This window comes from Schistocerca serialis, chromosome 8, assembly GCF_023864345.2.
Source record: "Schistocerca serialis cubense isolate TAMUIC-IGC-003099 chromosome 8, iqSchSeri2.2, whole genome shotgun sequence".
Lineage (NCBI taxonomy): Eukaryota > Metazoa > Arthropoda > Insecta > Orthoptera > Acrididae > Schistocerca > Schistocerca serialis.
This window is the reverse complement of record NC_064645.1, coordinates 168,197,026-168,216,234: the sequence shown is the minus strand read 5'-3', so window position 1 is coordinate 168,216,234 and position 19,209 is coordinate 168,197,026. Positions and strand designations below refer to the sequence as shown.

At 41.6% G+C, this 19,209-nt stretch overlaps 1 protein-coding gene across 1 annotated transcript in view; it reads left to right on the top strand.

Moving 5' to 3' along the window:
• LOC126416651 (somatostatin receptor type 4-like) overlaps positions 1-19,209 on the top strand; it is a 366,521-nt gene that overhangs the window by 176,745 nt on the left and 170,567 nt on the right. The gene's annotated exons all lie outside the window — the stretch shown is intronic.

Genomic DNA, 19,209 nt, shown 5'->3' with positions numbered 1-19,209 from the left:
AGAAAAAAACAGAACAACTTGAAGAACTAGGGACAGGACGTTCATATTCACAGGACACGTACATCAGTATGCCCTGCGGAAAATATTAGCATTGGAACCATGTCGGCCATGGGGTTCAGGGTCAGCTTCGATATTGCCGCACAATATCACCTACTGTAAAATGTGTGTGTGTTTCTCGTTGTCGGTATAAACCGAACCTAATGGATCAGAGTGACTTGAGCAGACCTGCAGGATACCCTGCAGATCTATGCACGAAGCGTACCGTGAAATCAGAGAATTTGAAAGAGGGTACATTATTAGCATGAGAGAATGTGACGCATCCAGCCAGGAAATTGCTGCTCGTGTGGGACGAAGTGGAACGGGTGTGTGCAGAATGGAAGGCTGTAGAACCGGACGAGATGGGTCAAATCACACCACTCAGACCACCCTCCGAAATGATCGACACTTCATCCGAATGGAATTGCAAAACAGATCTGCGTCTTTCTCGGCTCTGGCACAACAATAGGCGTAACACATCGTACACTATCAGGGGTAGTAGTCCGTCGCCGTTTACTGCATCGTGACTTACGTGCGCTTCATCCACTTCTCCGCCTATAATTGAACAATGTGCAGAAACATGCTAGATGGCAATGATGTATGGAACGTCGTCACTGGCGACAGAAACTGCATCAGATAGTGTTTTCAGACGAACCCAGGTTCTGTTTGTTTGAAAATGAAGGCGTTTTGGTTCGCCGCAGACAGGGGCAGCGACATCACAGTGGCATCATTCACACAAGACATACAGCGCCGACTCAAGGCCTTATGGTATGAGGCGTTATTGGCTACAACCAGGCACTGTCACCAATGTCACCTACATGAATGACATCCTGCGACCAGTAGCCATACTCTTACTGCATAGCGACTCACACGCCAATTTTCAGCAAGACAGTACACGACCACATGCTGTTGCATGAACATGTGCCTTCTTGGTGCCATAGGATGTAAGTCTTTTGCCCTTGCTCGCCAGTTCACCAGTTTTTCAGCAAGACAGTACACGACCACATGCTGTTGCATGAACATGTGCCTTCTTGGTGCCATAGGATGTAAGCCTTTTGCCCTTGCTCGCCAGTTCACCAGAGTTATCACCAGCCGGAACTGTGTGGGATATGGTGAAATGACAGGTGAAACACAGTGACACAATGCCAGACACCAGAGATGAACTTAACATCAGGATTGATGTCAATGAAGTTAAGGAATTCTGCTACCTAGGCAGTAAAATAACCAATGACGGACGGAGCAAGGAGGACATCAAAAGCAGACTCGCTATGGCAAAAAAGGCATTTCTGGCCAAGAGAAGTCTACTAATATCAAATACCGGCCATAATTTGAGGAAGAAATTGCTGAGGATGTACGTCTGGAGTACAGCAGTGTTTGGTAGTGAAACATGGACTGTGGGAAAACCGGAACAGAAGAGAATCGAAGCATTTGAGATGTGGTGCTACAGACGAATGTTGAAAATTAGGTGGACTGGTAAGGTAAGGAATGAGGAGGTTCTACGCAGAATCGGAGAGGAAAGGAATATGTGGAAAACACTGATAAGGAGACGGGACAGGATGATAGGACATCTGCTAAGACATGAGGGAATGAGTTCCATGGTACTAGAGGGAGCGGTGGAGGGCAAAAACTGTAGAGTAAGACAGAGATTGGAATACGTCAAGCAAATAATTGTGGACGTAGGTTGCAAGTGCTACTCTGAGATGAAGAGGTTAGCTCTGGAAAGGAATACGTGGCGGGCCGCATCAAACCAGTCAGTAGACTGATGACAAAAAAAAAAAAAATTATGTCTGTTTACAGGTGTTGTGCTTCCTTCAGCATACAGAATTCAGCACATCATTTACAGCTGAAAGAAATCTGTTTCATTTCCTTTCATTATATTTTTTTTCCCTTACCTCTAGATAAATAGACGTGTGTTTCTGCTATTATTTTCATAGAGTGAACTATAATATGTCTACGTCATCATTTCCAGGTCACAGATTTGTCAGTATGGACCAATTCCTGCTTTGCATAGTTGATGCCGAAATTTGCGAGAGCATACGTGGAAGTCTTTCCTTCCTTTTAGTGCTTCGATTCAGCTGTGTTAGGCACAGTTTCCTTATCCTCCCAAATTTTCGTGGTGGACACATGGTACCACATTGTCTATATAGATAGTAAATGTGTATTTAAAATAAGTCTTTCCAGTCTTTAGTAAGATCCTAGTGTCTCCGTTTACCTAGATAAGTAGTAAACAAAAAGTTTCCTTGAAAATAGTTTATTTTGCAACACTCCCACATATAATTTCGGCCGTCACCGGTCCTGAGAAGGGAGCAGTAGTTCACTCCCAAGCACTTTCAAAAGAACATGTTGTCAAGTTTCAAGAGTCCGATAGACAATGCAAATTACTGCTTCTGTCTTATTATCTGAAAATGACAGGTGACAGCAGAAAATATTATTTCTTGCTGGAATTTTATGTGACTGTGCTGGAAAATAAACAATTAAGCAACATTTCAACAGTCACTTGAAAACTCCAGCACTACCGAAATGTCACTTTTCCCGAAAAAGTACCGAGCGTGGAGGCCCAATGGTTAGCAAACTTTACTCACATTCTGGAGGACGACAGTTCAAAACTGCGTCCGGCAAATGCCGGGATGGTTCCTTTCAAAGGGCACGGACGATTTTCTTCCCCATCCTTGAAACGCTCTGAGCTTGTGCTCCGTTTCCAATGACCTCGATGTCGAAGATACTGAAATCCTAATCTTCCTTCTTTCCTTCTTTCCTTCTTTCCTGACTTCCTTGTTACAAAAGTCTTTCATCATCTGTCTCTGTGCGGGCCGGTGTGGCCGAGCGGTCCTAGGCGCTTCGGTCTGACACCACGCGACCGCTACGGTCTACATCTACATCTACATCCATATCCCGCAAGCCACCTGACGGTGGGTGGCGGAGGGTACCTTGAGTACTTCTATCGGTTCTCCCTTCTATTCCAGTCTCGTATTGTTCGTGGAAAGAAAGATTGCCACTATGCCTCTGTGTGGGCTCTAATCTCTCTGATTTTATCCTCATGGTCCGCGAGATATACGTAGGCGGAATCAATATACTGCTTGACTCTTCGGTGAAGGTATGTACTCGAAACTTCAACAAAAGCCCGTACCGAGCTACTGAGCGTCTCTTTTGCAGAGCCTTCCACTGGAGTTTATCTACCATCTCCGTAACGCTTTCGTGATTACTAAATAATCCTGTAACGAAGCGCGCTGCTCTCCGTTAGATCATCTCTATCTCTTCTATCAATCCTATCTGATACGGATCCCACACCGGTGAGCAGTATTCAAGCAGTGGGCGAACAAGTGTACTGTAACCTACTTACTTTGTTTTCGGATTGGATTTCCTTACGATTCTTCCAATGAATCTCAGTCTGGCATCTGCTTTACCGACGATCAACTTTATATGATCATTCCATTTTAAATCACTCCTGATGCCTGCTCCCAGATAATTTATGGAATTAACTGCTTCCAGTTGCTGACCTGCTATATTGTAGCTAAATGATAAGGGATCTTTCTTTCTATATATTCGAAGCGCATTACACTTGTCTACATTGAGATGCAACTGTCATTCCCTGCACCATGCGTCAATTCGCTGCAGATCTTCCTGCATTGCAGTACAATTTTCCATTGTTACAACCTCTCGATATACCACAGCATCATCCGCAAAAAGCCTCAGTGAACTTCCGATGTTATCCACAAGGTCATTTATGTATATTGTGAATAGCAACAGTCCTACGACACTCCTCTGCGGCACACCTGAAATCACTCTTACTTCGGAAGACTTCTCTCCATTGAGAATGACATGCTGCGTTCTGTTATCTAGGAACTCTTAAATCCACACAATTGGTCTGGAATCCTACCTCGGACATGGATGTGTGTGATGTCCTCAGGTTAGTTGGGTTTAAGTATTTCTAAGTTCTAGGAGACTGACGACCTCAGATGTTATGTCCCATAGCGCTCAAACCATTTGAACCATCTGTCTGTGTTGCAAATTAAAATTCAAAATGCCCAATAAATAAGTAGCTCAGTTAAGTGAAAGTGGTACGAATAGATCCTGCCAAGTGTGTTTTTTTCTCTCTGAATGATAACAAAATACGAAGATATAGCAAAAGTAAAGTCCCACAGATTTCGTGTATGAGAATAAGTTCCTGAAACGCGATGCGCTAGTCACGAAGAAAGTAACGCCTTACTAGTTTTTTTACATGAATGTTTTGCTCTAATGTATAAGCAATACATCCATATCTATGACGGATTCGGATCGACGTTAGATCTTGCGGCACAGCGTCCCCAGCGAACGCGGGGTTCCGTTGCAGCTGAGCTGGACCGGCATGACGTCAGCGCAGCTTCCACGAGGCACAGTAGAGAGCTGGGTGCTGCACTGGACACGCACTGTTCCGCCAGACAGATGGCCGCCGCCTGAATTGGCTGACGGCATTTGCAAACAAGCCTCTTGTCGCTGCCTTCCGGTCGCAACAATGGACACTTGGCGAGCGGTCGTGATTGCATAATGGGCGCGCAATACGTCGCAGATGTGACCGATGTGGCGTCCAGTCCATCTGACGCGAGGCCCAGAGACCGGCCGGACTCCGACGGGCTGCCCTCAGTAATGGCGGTCCGTTGCGATCTTCCGTCATTCTGACTTCTTAATCAGTGCCCTTAAAGACTTACGGCTTTACTACCCCACGAATGTATTACTGTCACATAAGGCCAATATCAATTACAGTACCTGGCATCCAGTACTCAAACAACAATTTGTTACTCCTCAGTCCCGTTCGTAAACTGACTATAAATCATACGATGTTATGTGTACATTCATATTCTTTTTTATGTTTGCACTATTCTTCAGTCGGGAAGGGAAAGAGGTAATCAGTTTTTAGCCTGAGATCAAGCAGCCTCCCACTGTTTCCACTCCTGTGCTATGTTCTCTTTGTCTGATTTCCACCCAGTATCATCAGTTGTTTGTTGTACATAATCCAGTCTCGCTTTACGCTTATTGAAGAACATATTAGAGATGTTCAAATAACTTACGGGTTTGCTGCCGGGTAACGTCGTCGACCACCGCCGATATTTCGACAGGAACACACCCTGCCATTCTCAAGGCACAGCTGCAAGGAGGAAGCATTGTGCAAGGGAATTCAATACCTCAGTTCGCAGAGGAGAAACAAGGAAGATACCACAACAGAACAAGTACTGCAGAATCAACACACAACCAAAGATAACCAACATCAGAAATACCGATAGCGACTATCAATCAACAGGTGAGGTAGCACTAATTCTGTCCCTCTGTTTTTTGACCAGAGACAGAGCCGGATTCCAGGCAACATTTAAACAAAATACACCATCTCTGTTTATAAGGTAGCTGGATAGTTTGATTTCAACAGCTTCCTTAATGACACTATCCCGTGCAAGCCAGAATCCTGGTGTTGTTGTATTCCACAGGATGACCGGTATCAAGGCATTATTTGAATATTCAATTCGCCGGGAAAAGTTACGGTCTCACATATTAGAGATATTAGGGGAGACCTCTTCAGGTTTGGAAACGGTAAAGAAACAAGAGAGGCTATAGGTTGTCAGAAGATGGTCAGAGAAAGATTTATAGAAACGAACACGGAAGTGTATATTTTCTTAATCGATTAGACGAAAGCATTCGACAGAGCCAACTGTAGTATACTGCCGAAAATTTAAAAAAAATGTTGGTATGGACTGGAAGGATGGAAAGTTGTTAATAAAGGAGCTACGCACAAAGCAGAAAGCGACAAAGTAGGGAATGAAGAGGCGAATGGAATGAGCACTGGACGCGGTGTAGGGCAAAGATGTTCACTGTCACCGAATCTATTCAACATATATACAGCACAGCTGATAGGTAAGGACACAGAGGTCGCAAGAGGCATTGCAATTGGAGGAGAAAAGACAAGTACTATAAAATACGTATGATTAGCCAGAACTAGTGCAATCAAAAGAGGGGCTACAACTTATGTTGAAGAGTATTGCAAGAAAGAGCAAGGAGTTGGTATGGAGATAAATATAGAAAAGACAGAAGTCATGGCAATAAGCAACAAGGACACGTCAGTTAACGTATTACTGGATGGAAAAATTTCGAACAACTCAAATCCTTTCTGTAAATGGGAGGTTTAATGATGTGGAACAGAAGCTACACATAGCAAGGAGGATATCTCTGAGAAAGACGGAATTTGAAAAAGTGAAGTAGTTACTAAGAGTAAAAAGAATTCAAATGGGGTTGAGGCAAATAATTCCTAAACATCATATCTGGAGTGTAGTGTTATACTGTGGTGACTCACGGACTGTTAAAAAGAAAGACGCAACGTACTTAGAAAGTTTTGAAATGTGGCTATGGAGAAGAATGCATGAGGTGAAGTGGGCTGAGAGACTTAGGACTGAGCAGTAATGAAGAAAATACGGGAAGAAGAAGCTTATTGGAAGTGATCAGAAAGAGGAACCCTATACTACATAGGAACTAACAAAAAATTGTAGAGGGAAGAGTGGAGGGGCTGAGTAGAAGATGCAGGAAGAGAAGTGAAATGATGGATGGCATTAGTGAGGGACGAACATACAAATGAAGGAGGATGCTCAGAACAGCACACGCTGCGCTGCCTCAACCTGCAACTTGTCATAAGACATACACTAAATGATAAGAAGAATGACCCAGTCTCTATCTTCCTTTACAATTTTTGCACTCTAATACTCCTACATACCATAGTGTCTCAGCTTGTGTCATCCTGCCCGATCATAAAACACAAAAATGAAGACATTAGACTTTGGAATTCAGTCGACGTCCAGGTCATTAGAGACTAAGGCAAGCTCGGGCGCTGCAAGTACACAACGCAGAAATCCAGTCAAATTGTAGCATAGAAAACATGATTTCGAATGAAGAATTATTCTAATCGACCTCCTCATGGATATGTAAATAACTCATCAATATCTGACTAGTCTGATGTGGCCGGCAACTACACTCCTGGAAATTGAAATAAGAACACCGTGAATTCATTGTCCCAGGAAGGGGAAACTTTATTGACACATTCCTGGGGTCAGATACATCACATGATCACACTGACAGAACCACAGGCACATAGACACAGGCAACAGAGCATGCACAATGTCGGCACTAGTACAGTGTATATCCACCTTTCGCAGCAATGCAGGCTGCTATTTTCCCATGGAGACGATCGTAGAGATGCTGGATGTAGTCCTGTGGAACGGCTTGGCATGCCATTTCCACCTGGCGCCTCAGTTGGACCAGCGTTCGTGCTGGACGTGCAGACCGCGTGAGACGACGCTTCATCCAGTCCCAAACATGCTCAATGGGGGACAGATCCGGAGATCTTGCTGGCCAGGGTAGTTGACTTACACCTTCTAGAGCACGTTGGGTGGCGCGGGATACATGCGGACGTGCATTGTCCTGTTGGAACAGCAAGTTCCCTTGCCGGTCTAGGAATGGTAGAACGATGGGTTCGATGACGGTTTGGATGTACCGTGCACTATTCAGTGTACCCTCGACGATCACCAGTGGTCTACGGCCAGTGTAGGAGATCGCTCCCCACACCATGATGCCGGGTGTTGGCCCTGTGTGCCTCGGTCGTATGCAGTCCTGATTGTGGCGCTCACCTGCACGGCGCCAAACACGCATACGACCATCATTGGCACCAAGGCAGAAGCGACTCTCATCGCTGAAGACGACACGTCTCCATTTGTCCCTCCTTTCACGCCTGTCGCGACACCACTGGAGGCGGGCTGCACGATGTTGGGGCGTGAGCGGAAGACGGCCTAACGGTGTGCGGGACCGTAGCCCAGCTTCATGGAGACGGTTGCGAATGGTCCTCGCCGATACCCCAGGAGCAACAGTGTGCCTAATTTGCTGGGAAGTGGCGGTGCGGTCCCCTACGGCACTGCGTAGGATCCTACGGTCTTGGCGTGCATCCGTGCGTCGCTGCGGTCCGGTCCCAGGTCGACGGGCACGTGCACCTTCCGCCGACCACTGGTGACAACATCGATGTACTGTGGAGACCTCACGCCCCACGTCCACCCGGCCTCCCGCATGCCCACTATACGCCCTCGCTCAAAGTCCGTCAACTGCACATACGGTTCACGTCCACGCTGTCGCGGCATGCTACCAGTGTTAAAGACTGCGATGGAGCTCCGTATGCCACGGCAAACTGGCTGACACTGACGGCGGCGGTGCACAAATGCTGCGCAGCTAGCGCCATTCGACGGCCAACACCGCGGTTCCTGGTGTGTCCGCTGTGCCGTGCGTGTGATCATTGCTTGTACAGCCCTCTCGCAGTGTCCGGAGCAAGTATGGTGAGTCTGACACACCGGTGTCAATGTGTCCTTTTTTCCATTTCCAAGAGTGTATTTTTCTTCTGTGGTGAACCATTTCTCTTACAATAATATTCAATGTAAATCTTTTAATTATTTCCTATTTATATTTAAATATCTGTTTTGCTGTGCGCCTCGCTCTTATGCTATAGAGGGTGTATCAATACCGCTTTCGTTACCCATGGGAGTTCCACCTTTTCTGCAGCAAGGTGTGGGTGCTAGTCACTGTCTAGGGGAGAACTACTCGTCGAGTTAAAAAAAAAAAAAAAAAAAAAAAGTTCAGATATATGTGAAATCTTATGGGACATAACTGCTAAGGTCATCAGTCCCTAAGCTTACACACTACTTAACCCAAATTATCCTAAGGACAAACACGCACACCCATCCCCGAGGGAGGATTCGAACCACCGCCGGGACAAGCCGCACAGTCTATGACTGCAGCGCCTTGTTCGTCGAGTCGGTGGCCATAGTATGGACATGATGAGCGTGGTGGCATGAGAGACATTGAATTTCATGTACTGCTGGGGGGCCGGCTGGAGTGGCAGTGCGATTCTAGGCGCTACATTCTGCAACTGCGCGACAGCTACTGTCGCAGGTTCGACTCCTGCCTCGGGCATGGATGTGTGCGATGTCCTTAGGTTTAAGTAGTTCTACGTTTTAGGGGACTGATGACCTCAGAAGTTTAGTCCCATAGTGCTCAGACCCATCTGAACCATTTGAACTGCGGTGGGAGAACAATCGCCGGTAATGAATTTTCGCGCAGGAAAGGTAGAAGTATAATTTCAAAAGTGTGAGTGTAAGAACCAAAAATAAAACTTGCTAATATTTAAAAATAATTTTCACAAGTGTCATGAAACTTTTCTTCAACTGTAATTATTCAATACTTTCCCCGCCAGGAAGAAAAAACACCTTGAACGATTAGAGATAGGACGTTCATATTGTCAGGACATGTACATTAGTATGTTCTGCACAAATGATTAGCATTTCAGTCATTTCCTTTCAGCACGTGTCCTGTTGCGTCGTAGGCACAAAGTCCGCAGTGGGCCGTGATAACTTGTTCCAGGCGTGATGGCATCATCGCGCATAAGGTGCTAATGGCGTCCCTTCTCAGGACCGGTGACGGCCGAAATTATATGTGGGAGTGTTGCAAAATAAACTATTTTCAAGGAAACTTTTTGTTTACTACTTATCTAGGATAAACGGAGACACTAGGATCTTACTAAAGACTGGAAAGACTTATTTTAAATACACATTTACTATCTATATAGACAATGTGGTACCATGTGTCATCTATATAGACAATGTGGTACCATGTGTCCACCACGAAAATTTGGGAGGATAAGGAAACTGTGCCTAAAACAGCTGAATCGAAGCACTAAAAGGAAGGAAAGACTTCCACGTATGCTCTCGCAAATTTCGGCATCAACTATGCAAAGCAGGAATTGGTCCATACTGACAAATCTGTGACCTGGAAATGATGACGTAGACATATTATAGTTCACTCTATGAAAATAATAGCAGAAACACACGTCTATTTATCTAGAGGTAAGGGAAAAAAAATATAATGAAAGGAAATGAAACAGATTTCTTTCAGCTGTAAATGATGTGCTGAATTCTGTATGCTGAAGGAAGCACAACACCTGTAAACAGACATAATTTTTTTTTTGTCATCAGTCTACTGACTGGTTCGATGTGGCCCGCCACGTATTCCTTTCCTGAGCTAACCTCTTCATCTCAGAGTAGCACTTGCAACCTACGTCCTCAATTATTTGCTTGACGTATTCCAATCTCTGTCTTCCTCTACAGTTTTTGCCCTCTACCGCTCCCTCTAGTACCATGGAACTCATTCCCTCATGTCTTAGCAGATGTCCAATCATCCTGTCCCGTCTCCTTATCAGTGTTTTCCACATATTCCTTTCCTCTCCGATTCTGCGTAGAACCTCCTCATTCCTTACCTTATCAGTCCACCTAATTTTCAATATTCGTCTGTCGCACCACATCTCAAATGCTTCGATTCTCTTCTGTTCCGGTTTTCCCACAGTCCATGTTTCACTACCAAACACTGCTGTACTCCAGACGCGCATCCTCAGCAATTTATTCCTCAAATTATGGCCGGTATTTGATATTAGTAGACTTCTCTTGGCCAAAAATGCCTTTTTTGCCATAGCGAGTCTGCTTTTGATGTCCTCCTTGCTCCGTCCGTCATTGGTTACTTTACTGCCTAGGTAGCAGAATTCATTAACTTCATTGACTTCGTGACCATCAATCCTGATGTTAAGTTTCTCGCTGTTCTCATTTCTACTACTTCTCATTACCTTCGTCTTTCTCCGATTTACTCTCAAACCATACTGTGTACTCATTAGACTGTACATTCCGTTCAGCAGATCATTTAATTCTTCGTCACTTTCACTCAGAGTAGCAATGTCATCAGCGAATCGTATCATTGATATCCTTTCACCTTGTATTTTAATTCCACTCCTGAACCTTTCTTTTATTTCCATCATTGCTTCCTCGATGTACAGATTGAAGAGTAGGGGCGAAAGGCTACAGCCTTGTCTTACACCCTTCTTAATACGAGCACGTCGTTCTTGATCGTCCACTCTTATTATTCCCTCTTGGTTGTTGTACATATTGTATATGACCCGTCTCTCCCTATAGCTTACCCCCACTATTTTCAGAATCTCGAACAGCTTGCACCATTTTATATTGTCGAACGCTTTTTCCAGGTCGACAGATCCTATGAAAGTGTCTTGATTTTTCTTTAGCCTTGCTTCCATTATTAGCCGTAACGTCAGAATTGCCTCTCTCGTCCCTTTACTTTTCCTAAAGCCAAACTGATCGTCACCTAGCGCATTCTCAATTTTCTTTTCCATTCTTCTGTATATTATTCTTGTAAGCAGCTTCGATGCATGAGCTGTTAAGCTGATTGTGCGATAATTCTCGCACTTGTTAGCTCTTGCCGTCTTCGGAATTGTGTGGATGATGCTTTTCCGAAAGTCAGATGGTATGTCGCCAGACTCATATATTCTACACACCAACGTGAATAGTCGTTTTGTTGCCACTTCCCCCAATGATTTTAGAAATTCTGATGGAATGTTATCTATCCCTTCTGCCTTATTTGACCGTAAGTCCTCCAAAGCTCTTTTAAATTCCGATTCTAATACTGGATCCCCTATCTCTTCTAAATCGACTCTTGTTTATTCATCTATCACATCAGACAAATCTTCACCCTCATAGAGGCTTTCAATGTATTCTTTCCACCTACCTGCTCTCTCCTCTGCATTTAACAGTGGAATTCCCGTTGCACTCTTAATGTTACCACCGTTGCTTTTAATGTCACCGAAGGTTGTTTTGACTTTTCTGTATGCTGAGTCTGTCCTTCTGACAATCATATCTTTTCCGATGTCTTCACATTTTTCCTGCAGCCATTTCGTCTTAGCTTCCCTGCGCTTCCTATTTATTTCATTCCTCAGCGACTTGTATTTCTGTATTCCTGATTTTCCCGGAACATGTTTTGTAAGTAGGCTGTTTAGGTTGTTTTATTGGTAACGCCACCTCTGTATGAAAATCACTGGCTGTGCTGTGTGCAGTCTGTGGCTGCTTTGCATTGTTGTAATACTCGCCATTGTAGTGTTAGGCAGCTGGCTGTGAACAGCGCATAGCGTTGCGCAGTTGGAGGTGAGCCGCCAGCAGTGGTGGATGTGGGGAGAGAGATGGCGGAGTTTTGAAATTTGTCATGAACTGCTATATTTATATATGATGATATCAAGGTAAATACATTGTTTGTTCTCTATTAATATCTTTCATTTGCTAACTATCCCTATCAGTAGTTAGTGCCTTCCATAGTTTGAATCTTTTATTTAGTTGGCAGTAGTGGCGCTCGCTGTATTGCAGTAGCTTGAGCAGAGAAGATTTTTGTGAGGTAAGTGATTTGTGAAAGGTATAGTTTAATGTTAGTCAGGGCCATTCTTTTGTAGGGAATTTTGAAAGTCAGATTGCGTTGCGCTAACAAAATATTGTGTGTCAGTTTAAGGACAGTCGTGTATAATTGTTCAAAGGGGACATTTCATATGGTGACCCTGCCAGGATAGGGACCGTGTTAGAACAGAAATACAATCTATGCTTGACGAGGGCATTATTGAGCCTGCAGTAAGCTCATACAACAATCCATCACATGTTGTTGAGAAGAAAAATGGATCGATCAGGCTTGTCTTAGATTCGAGACAAATCAATACGATCATTATTCCTGAAACAGACAGGCCGCAAACGTTGGAAGAACTTCTTCAAAATTTTAATGGTGTAAAAGTGTTGTCTTCCATTGATCTCAGATCCAGTTTTTATCAGATCGAACTTCATCCAGAATGTAAAAAATACACAGCTTTCTTTTGTTTCGGCGTTTGTTATCAGTTTCGGAAACTTCCCTTTGGTTTGAACATTTCTTCAGCAGCATTCATTCGCGGGCTAAATTCCATATTACCTGAGTTCTTAAAACGTCACATCACCTTATATGTGGACGATATTCTAATAGCAGAAGCTTCATGGGAACTACATAATCGCATCCTCAACAGTTTGTTACGTACTTTTGCAGAATCTGGAATTACAGTTAACTTGGAAAAGTCTGAATTCGATAGGTCAAAGGTGAGATTTTTGGGACATATTATTTCTTCTGAAGGCATTCAGCCGGATCCTGAAAAGTTAGAAGCAATCAGAGCCATTCCAGTTCCATCCACAAAAAGACAAATCCGCAGTTTTCTAGGTCTCGTAAATTTTTACCGTCGTTTTCTGAATATGCAAATTCTTGTTACACCAAAACTTTGTTCTCTCACTGGAAAAAATACTATTTGGAACTGGGACGAACAAGCACAATTGGAATTCAATTCTTTGAAAGAAGCGTTACTTCACGCGCCAATCTTAGCTCATCCAGATCTGTCACAAGATTTCTGCCTTAGCACGGATTCTTCTACAGTCGGTCTTGGTGCCCATTTATTTCAAGAAGCCACAGAAAATGACACTACTGTTCAGAAAACCATTGCTTTTGCTAGCCGAGTGCTAACAAAATCTGAAAAAAAGTATTCCGTTACTGAATTAGAAGCTTTAGCTATCGTTTGGGCATTTAACAAATTCCGTTTCTTTCTTTCTGGTAAGCACGTAAAAGTATACAGTGATCATCGTGCATTACAATTTCTTATGTCTTCAAAATTAAATCATGACAGGTTAAAACGTTGGGCATTGTTTCTGCAAGAATTCCGCTTCACAATAGTCTACATTCCCGGCAAGGAGAACATTATTGCGGACGCACTGTCACGCGCACCGGCTGGGCTTGAGAAAAGTACCACAGATGGCAACCTCGAGAAAAATTTCAGTATTCTTTACATTCAGAAAGTCGCCTTTGAAAACTTCATCACCACATCTTTAAAGGACATTGCTCATGAACAAGATAAAGATCCGATTTGGAAAGACATCAAGAGCAAATGGCATGAAAAGACACACACACAGATTCGGCATTATTATCTGGTTAGAAACAACATACTGTTCAAACGCTGCACTGTTGATGACAAGCTATGAGTACTTTGCATTCCTGACGATTTTGTTAATAAGCTCATTTGGTACTTTCATTTCAGCTACGCACATTTTGGTGCACGAAAATGTTATCATATTCTTCGAACGACTTGTTATTTTAACAATATGGAAAAAAGAATTCGAAGAGTCTTGTCTATTTGTAAACTTTGTCAAAAGGCGAAACCATCTACTGTCTCACATCGTGCTCCGTTGTTTCCTATTATTCCTTCTAAATTAAAAGAATTTGCTGCTGTTGATCTCTTGCGACCGCTTGTCAGAACATCCAATGGATTTTCGTACGTTCTAGTCGCTGTTGAACTTACTTCAAAATTTGTTTCTTTCACTCCATTACGTAAAGCCACTGGACGATCTGTCTCCAACGCCTTTGTTAAAAATTTCTTACGTGAAGTTGGCCACGTTGCTAAAGTCATTTCAGATAACGGACCGCAATTCAGATCTGCTGTTTGGTCACGCACGCTTCGGAATCATAAAATCAAACCTGTTTTTATTTCATTGTACTCACCACATTGCAACCCGTCTGAACGGATTATGAAAGAAATCAATAAGCTTTGCAGACTTTATTGTCACAGAAAGCATCAGCATTGGGACAGATATCTACAATTATTTCAAAATGTGCTGAATGAAATGCCTCATGATTCCACTGCTTTACCACCTACTCTTGTACTGAAGAATGAAGAACCACCGAACAAAATCAGAGAGCTTGTACCTTTCCTGAATACACGTAAACTTCGACACAAAGACATAATTGATTTGGCTCTTAAAAATATAAAATCTGCAGCAGACAAAAGGAGAAAACTACACGGTAAAGCAAATGCAAAGAAATTGTATATTGGTCAGAAAGTTCTCATTAAAGCTCATTCATTGTCACATAAGAAGAAACACTTGAGTCACAAATTCTTTCTAGTTTACAATGGACCTTACAGAATCCGACGTATACCACATGATAATTGCGTTGAAGTTGAAACTCTGTGTACTAGGAAGAGTAAAGGTTTACACCACATTTCACATGTAAACCCGTTTATTGAAACATAATCTGCTTTTTAACTTTGTCATTGCCATAAAACTTTTCACTTTACATTACTAGTATGCTTGTCAGACTTAGAATCTGTTAACATACAACAATGTTTGAAGTTAAATATCCAGTCAAGAACCAAGAGAACTTATTGAAACAGAAATTACGAATGCATTGTTATTGTGAACAGACGACACAGTGTTATTGTGTGTGTACATTCTTGCTTGTTAGTTGCACGATTATGGAACGACTATAAGACTTACATACTTAGAACATTTACCAGTACTGCTAATGAGATTTTAATGCAACATTTTGGTTGACTTGAAAATATATTCTGGATTTAAAGTACTTTCTGTGAGATACCAGATGACACAGTGTTAGTTTATGTGACAGTTACACGATTTTATCACGACGCTACTAATGAGTGACAATTTACAATGTTGCTTTTGTAGTGTTTCTGTTTTATTTCTGCACAGTTTTTCTGTTTTATTCTGCAAAGTAAAACATGTTTTAGTAGTAACTTTTGTGGTATAGCTACAATGAGATTGCCTTTTCCGTAGCACAACAATACGTTACAGCACAGTACTTTCCTCATCACGGCAATAAGCGTAATAACTAAGACATTTATACGCAAAGCATTTCACTTTTGTGTATTATGAGGTAAGTACACTGACTTCTGCAGAACTTAGCTTTCGGAGGACGATAACTACGACAATTCCACACAGATTATGTTGCAACAAGACGCACATTTAGCGCTACAGTACACGTATTTGAGTGATTAATTTTGTACTTAAAACATTTATTTTTAAAGATGTTTTAATTACAAAGAAAGTTTTCCGTGATACATTTCATTCCATTGCTGTAATCTGTAACACCTGAGGGTATAATTACATTAATCCTCAGGGGGGGTACACACTTACTTTGTGTACCATGTGTTTGGCAAGCACAAGGAGCCCTAGCTAATATGGTATTTGCTTATACAACTTTACACTTCGGTACCATATTTCTCTAACACAGAATTACCCAGCTATCTGATTATTTGACAGAGAAACAAACATTCTTTTTACTAAGTCAGTGACAGATGTTTACGCAATTACAGAGTTGGATTACTTCACACTTATGAAATTGTATTTTGTCTGTACTGAGTGAACTGTTCATATTTTTTCGGAATCATTGTGATACTATGAGAGCTTTGAATGATGTATTTGGTATGAGATCATGATTTTTAAAGTACGTTTGAGGTAGGTGACACTATTTAAATGAGCAGAGAATTCTTTTTAGGTTTTGAAATTATTGGAGGAAGCTACAACGTTTTTGAGATTTAACTGAGGTGTTATGATATTATTACGACAGCGATGTGTATTATGTTGTTGAGGAATGTTTATTATGCTACGTATTTCTCATGATGAAATATTGAAGAAGTGTCGACGAATAAGGTAAGGAATAATGAGTAGTGTTTAGGGACTCTAGTTTGTGAAAAAGGTTGTTGGAAACCAAGATTCGTACTTTAAGAGTTATGAAATGTGTGTAAATGCGTGAATATATCACAATGCCGGCGAAAATTTTTTGGACACTGTTATATTTATAGGGTTTTGTTTCTACACATTTGCAACGCAAATTCTCGACCCGTGAAATTTTGTATATGAGACTGTCACAGTAGCGGAAACTGCTGTCGTAAATATTTCCGTAAGAAAGTTAAGTGACCACCTGCACGTGCGTCGTCGGCACACCGCTGTGTCAGACACCTGGAGAACAAGCCATTAGGGTGTGCCTTTCCGAAAGCACAGGTAGGAAAAAAAAAAGGGGGAGGCCATTATCCTCACTATTGACATTTCCTTGTTGAAAGCATACTGTGGAGTTCGTAATTTATGATATTTACTGAAATGCCTAATGAAATGACGGGAAATGTTTTTACATCTGCACACCTGATTATGACAAGCGTCTTTCTACGAGAGTTGAGAGAATTTCTACTAACTTATGAAATGTCACATGACTATTGAATGATATTTTTATGCTTTGGTTTGCGTAATTGCTTATTTCATTTGATACCTGTTTTTCAGCTGTGTTACAGCATTAGTTTTATAAAATAAACTTAGATGCATTTGCTAATGTGAACACTTTCTGTCAACAGATCTATTAAATGATAATTTTGTAATCCACATTCTTTAAAAAAAAGGAGCACTTGGAAAGGAAAGAACAATAAGAAGGGACTAGTAACAGTAACTGGACACATAATTTTCTTTTCAAGTACATGGTAATATTTCTTTTACAATAAGTTGTTGTGGTACACCACTTTAATTACATAGACATTAAGATGTGAATATACAGTTCCCTTATCTGCATTGGTGTTTTTACTGTAATATTTTTTCTGTTTGAGCTATGTCATGTTTAGATATAAGATGCTGTTTGCCAGGCATAGTGCTACTGAATTTTAATTTGTGTTACTCTGCTAAGCCAGATTTATTTTTTTGTTTGCTGCGCATTGCCTCATATTAGTTGTAATGTTGAATTGCTTGGTAATTTAGATTTACTGTAGCTTGCTTTGCAATTTTCCATTTTTTTTTGGTCATTGTTGTTTGTGTTACTTATTTTGTGCTGCTGCATTGCCTCGTCCCTTAGTTTAGCATCTGAGCTCAGTAGACTTAAGTTAGCTTAAGAGGGGGTAGCCTCTAAGAGAATGAGTTGCGATGAATTGGAAGAAATGCATTCAGAAGTTATACGAAAAAAAGTACAGAAAACAGGTTTAGGTAGGATTTTCTTGGAAATAAATGTTGAGGCAAGAAATGTGTGAACATATAAATACAGAAAGCATGCTTAGATAGAATTTTTTTGGTGGAAACAAAGGATGAAATAAGAGGAAAGATATATGAAGTTTTGGGTTGGACTGCAGTACCACATGTTACACTGAAAACGAACCCTGTCCTTTCCTATTGGTGTTATCCCACTATATGTTTGTGTACCCTTGTGTATCTGTTTTCTTCCTGTCTCTGTGTACTGTTTTATAGAACTTTTTTCTCTTCTAATACTAAGTTACATTCACTATGATGAAGAATATTGTTATCCTCAAATACAATTGGCATTAATAATGTGTTGTTTACTTTGTAAAGATGTTTAGACATTATTTATTCTGTTTTGTGTTAATGCTCATGTGTGAAGTTGATGTTTCGAAAGTTATTCTGATCTTTTATGTATGTACTCATGTCATAATTCCTGTAACACTGACGTATATGTTATTTCGATTCTTTTGTAAAGCCTGTACTACAAATGTTATCTGTATTGTTATGTTTTTAATGATGCATTTTGTACCTTTGTAATTATATTTTCAGTTATAATATTGTAATTGACACCAGTTAATCAAATTAAGTAACTTGTAAGTTCCATTTCACTGCACATGTTTCTGTTGGTCATAGTATATGGACAATATGTGAGAAGTAGGGACTGTTAGTGTTTGCACGTGTGTTGATAATTCAGCAAGGGACTGGATAACAGCACTGCTGGTTCTAAGGACTTTTCAAAAAAAGTGGTTTATGGACTTGTTATATTCTCCGCAAGAATCTTCGATGGTGATTGTGCACCTGCACAAGGATTACAGTGGGTCTGCATCTTTGATGGCCCACCAATACCATTATTTCTACAAGGACTGGAATGGGTCTGCATCTCTGGTGGCCCACCAATACCACAATCTCTACCAGGACTCCAGTGGGTCTGCTCTGTGATGACCTACCTACCAATATTCTTCAAAATGTCGAATGACTCTGCTGTGGGTTTGCTCTGTTGTGGCCCATTATCTGTCAGCATGTCAAGAGTCAGCACTGTCTTTCCGTTGGAAGGACAACGCTACTTCTTCAAGACTGCATGGAAATCCACTACTTCCGTGTGCATTTTCTTCTACTGCTCAGACTTTGAGAAAAACACTACTATTTTACTGTGATGAACAATCTGGACTGTCTTTATGGACTGTGAGAAATTTTTAGATTTTGACCAACATTGTATCAATAAGTGTGTGCATTTGATATCTTTGTTATTGTAATTATGAAAAATTTTTTTCAAATCTGTATTGGCCACTGCCCAATCCAATTTGTAAAATTTTTTGTGGGGAGCATGGGGGCTATGTAAGTAGGCTGTTTAGGTTGTTTTATTGGTAACGCCACCTCTGTATGAAAATCACTGGCTGTGCTGTGTGCAGTCTGTGGCTGCTTTGTATTGTTGTAATACTCGCCATTGTAGTGT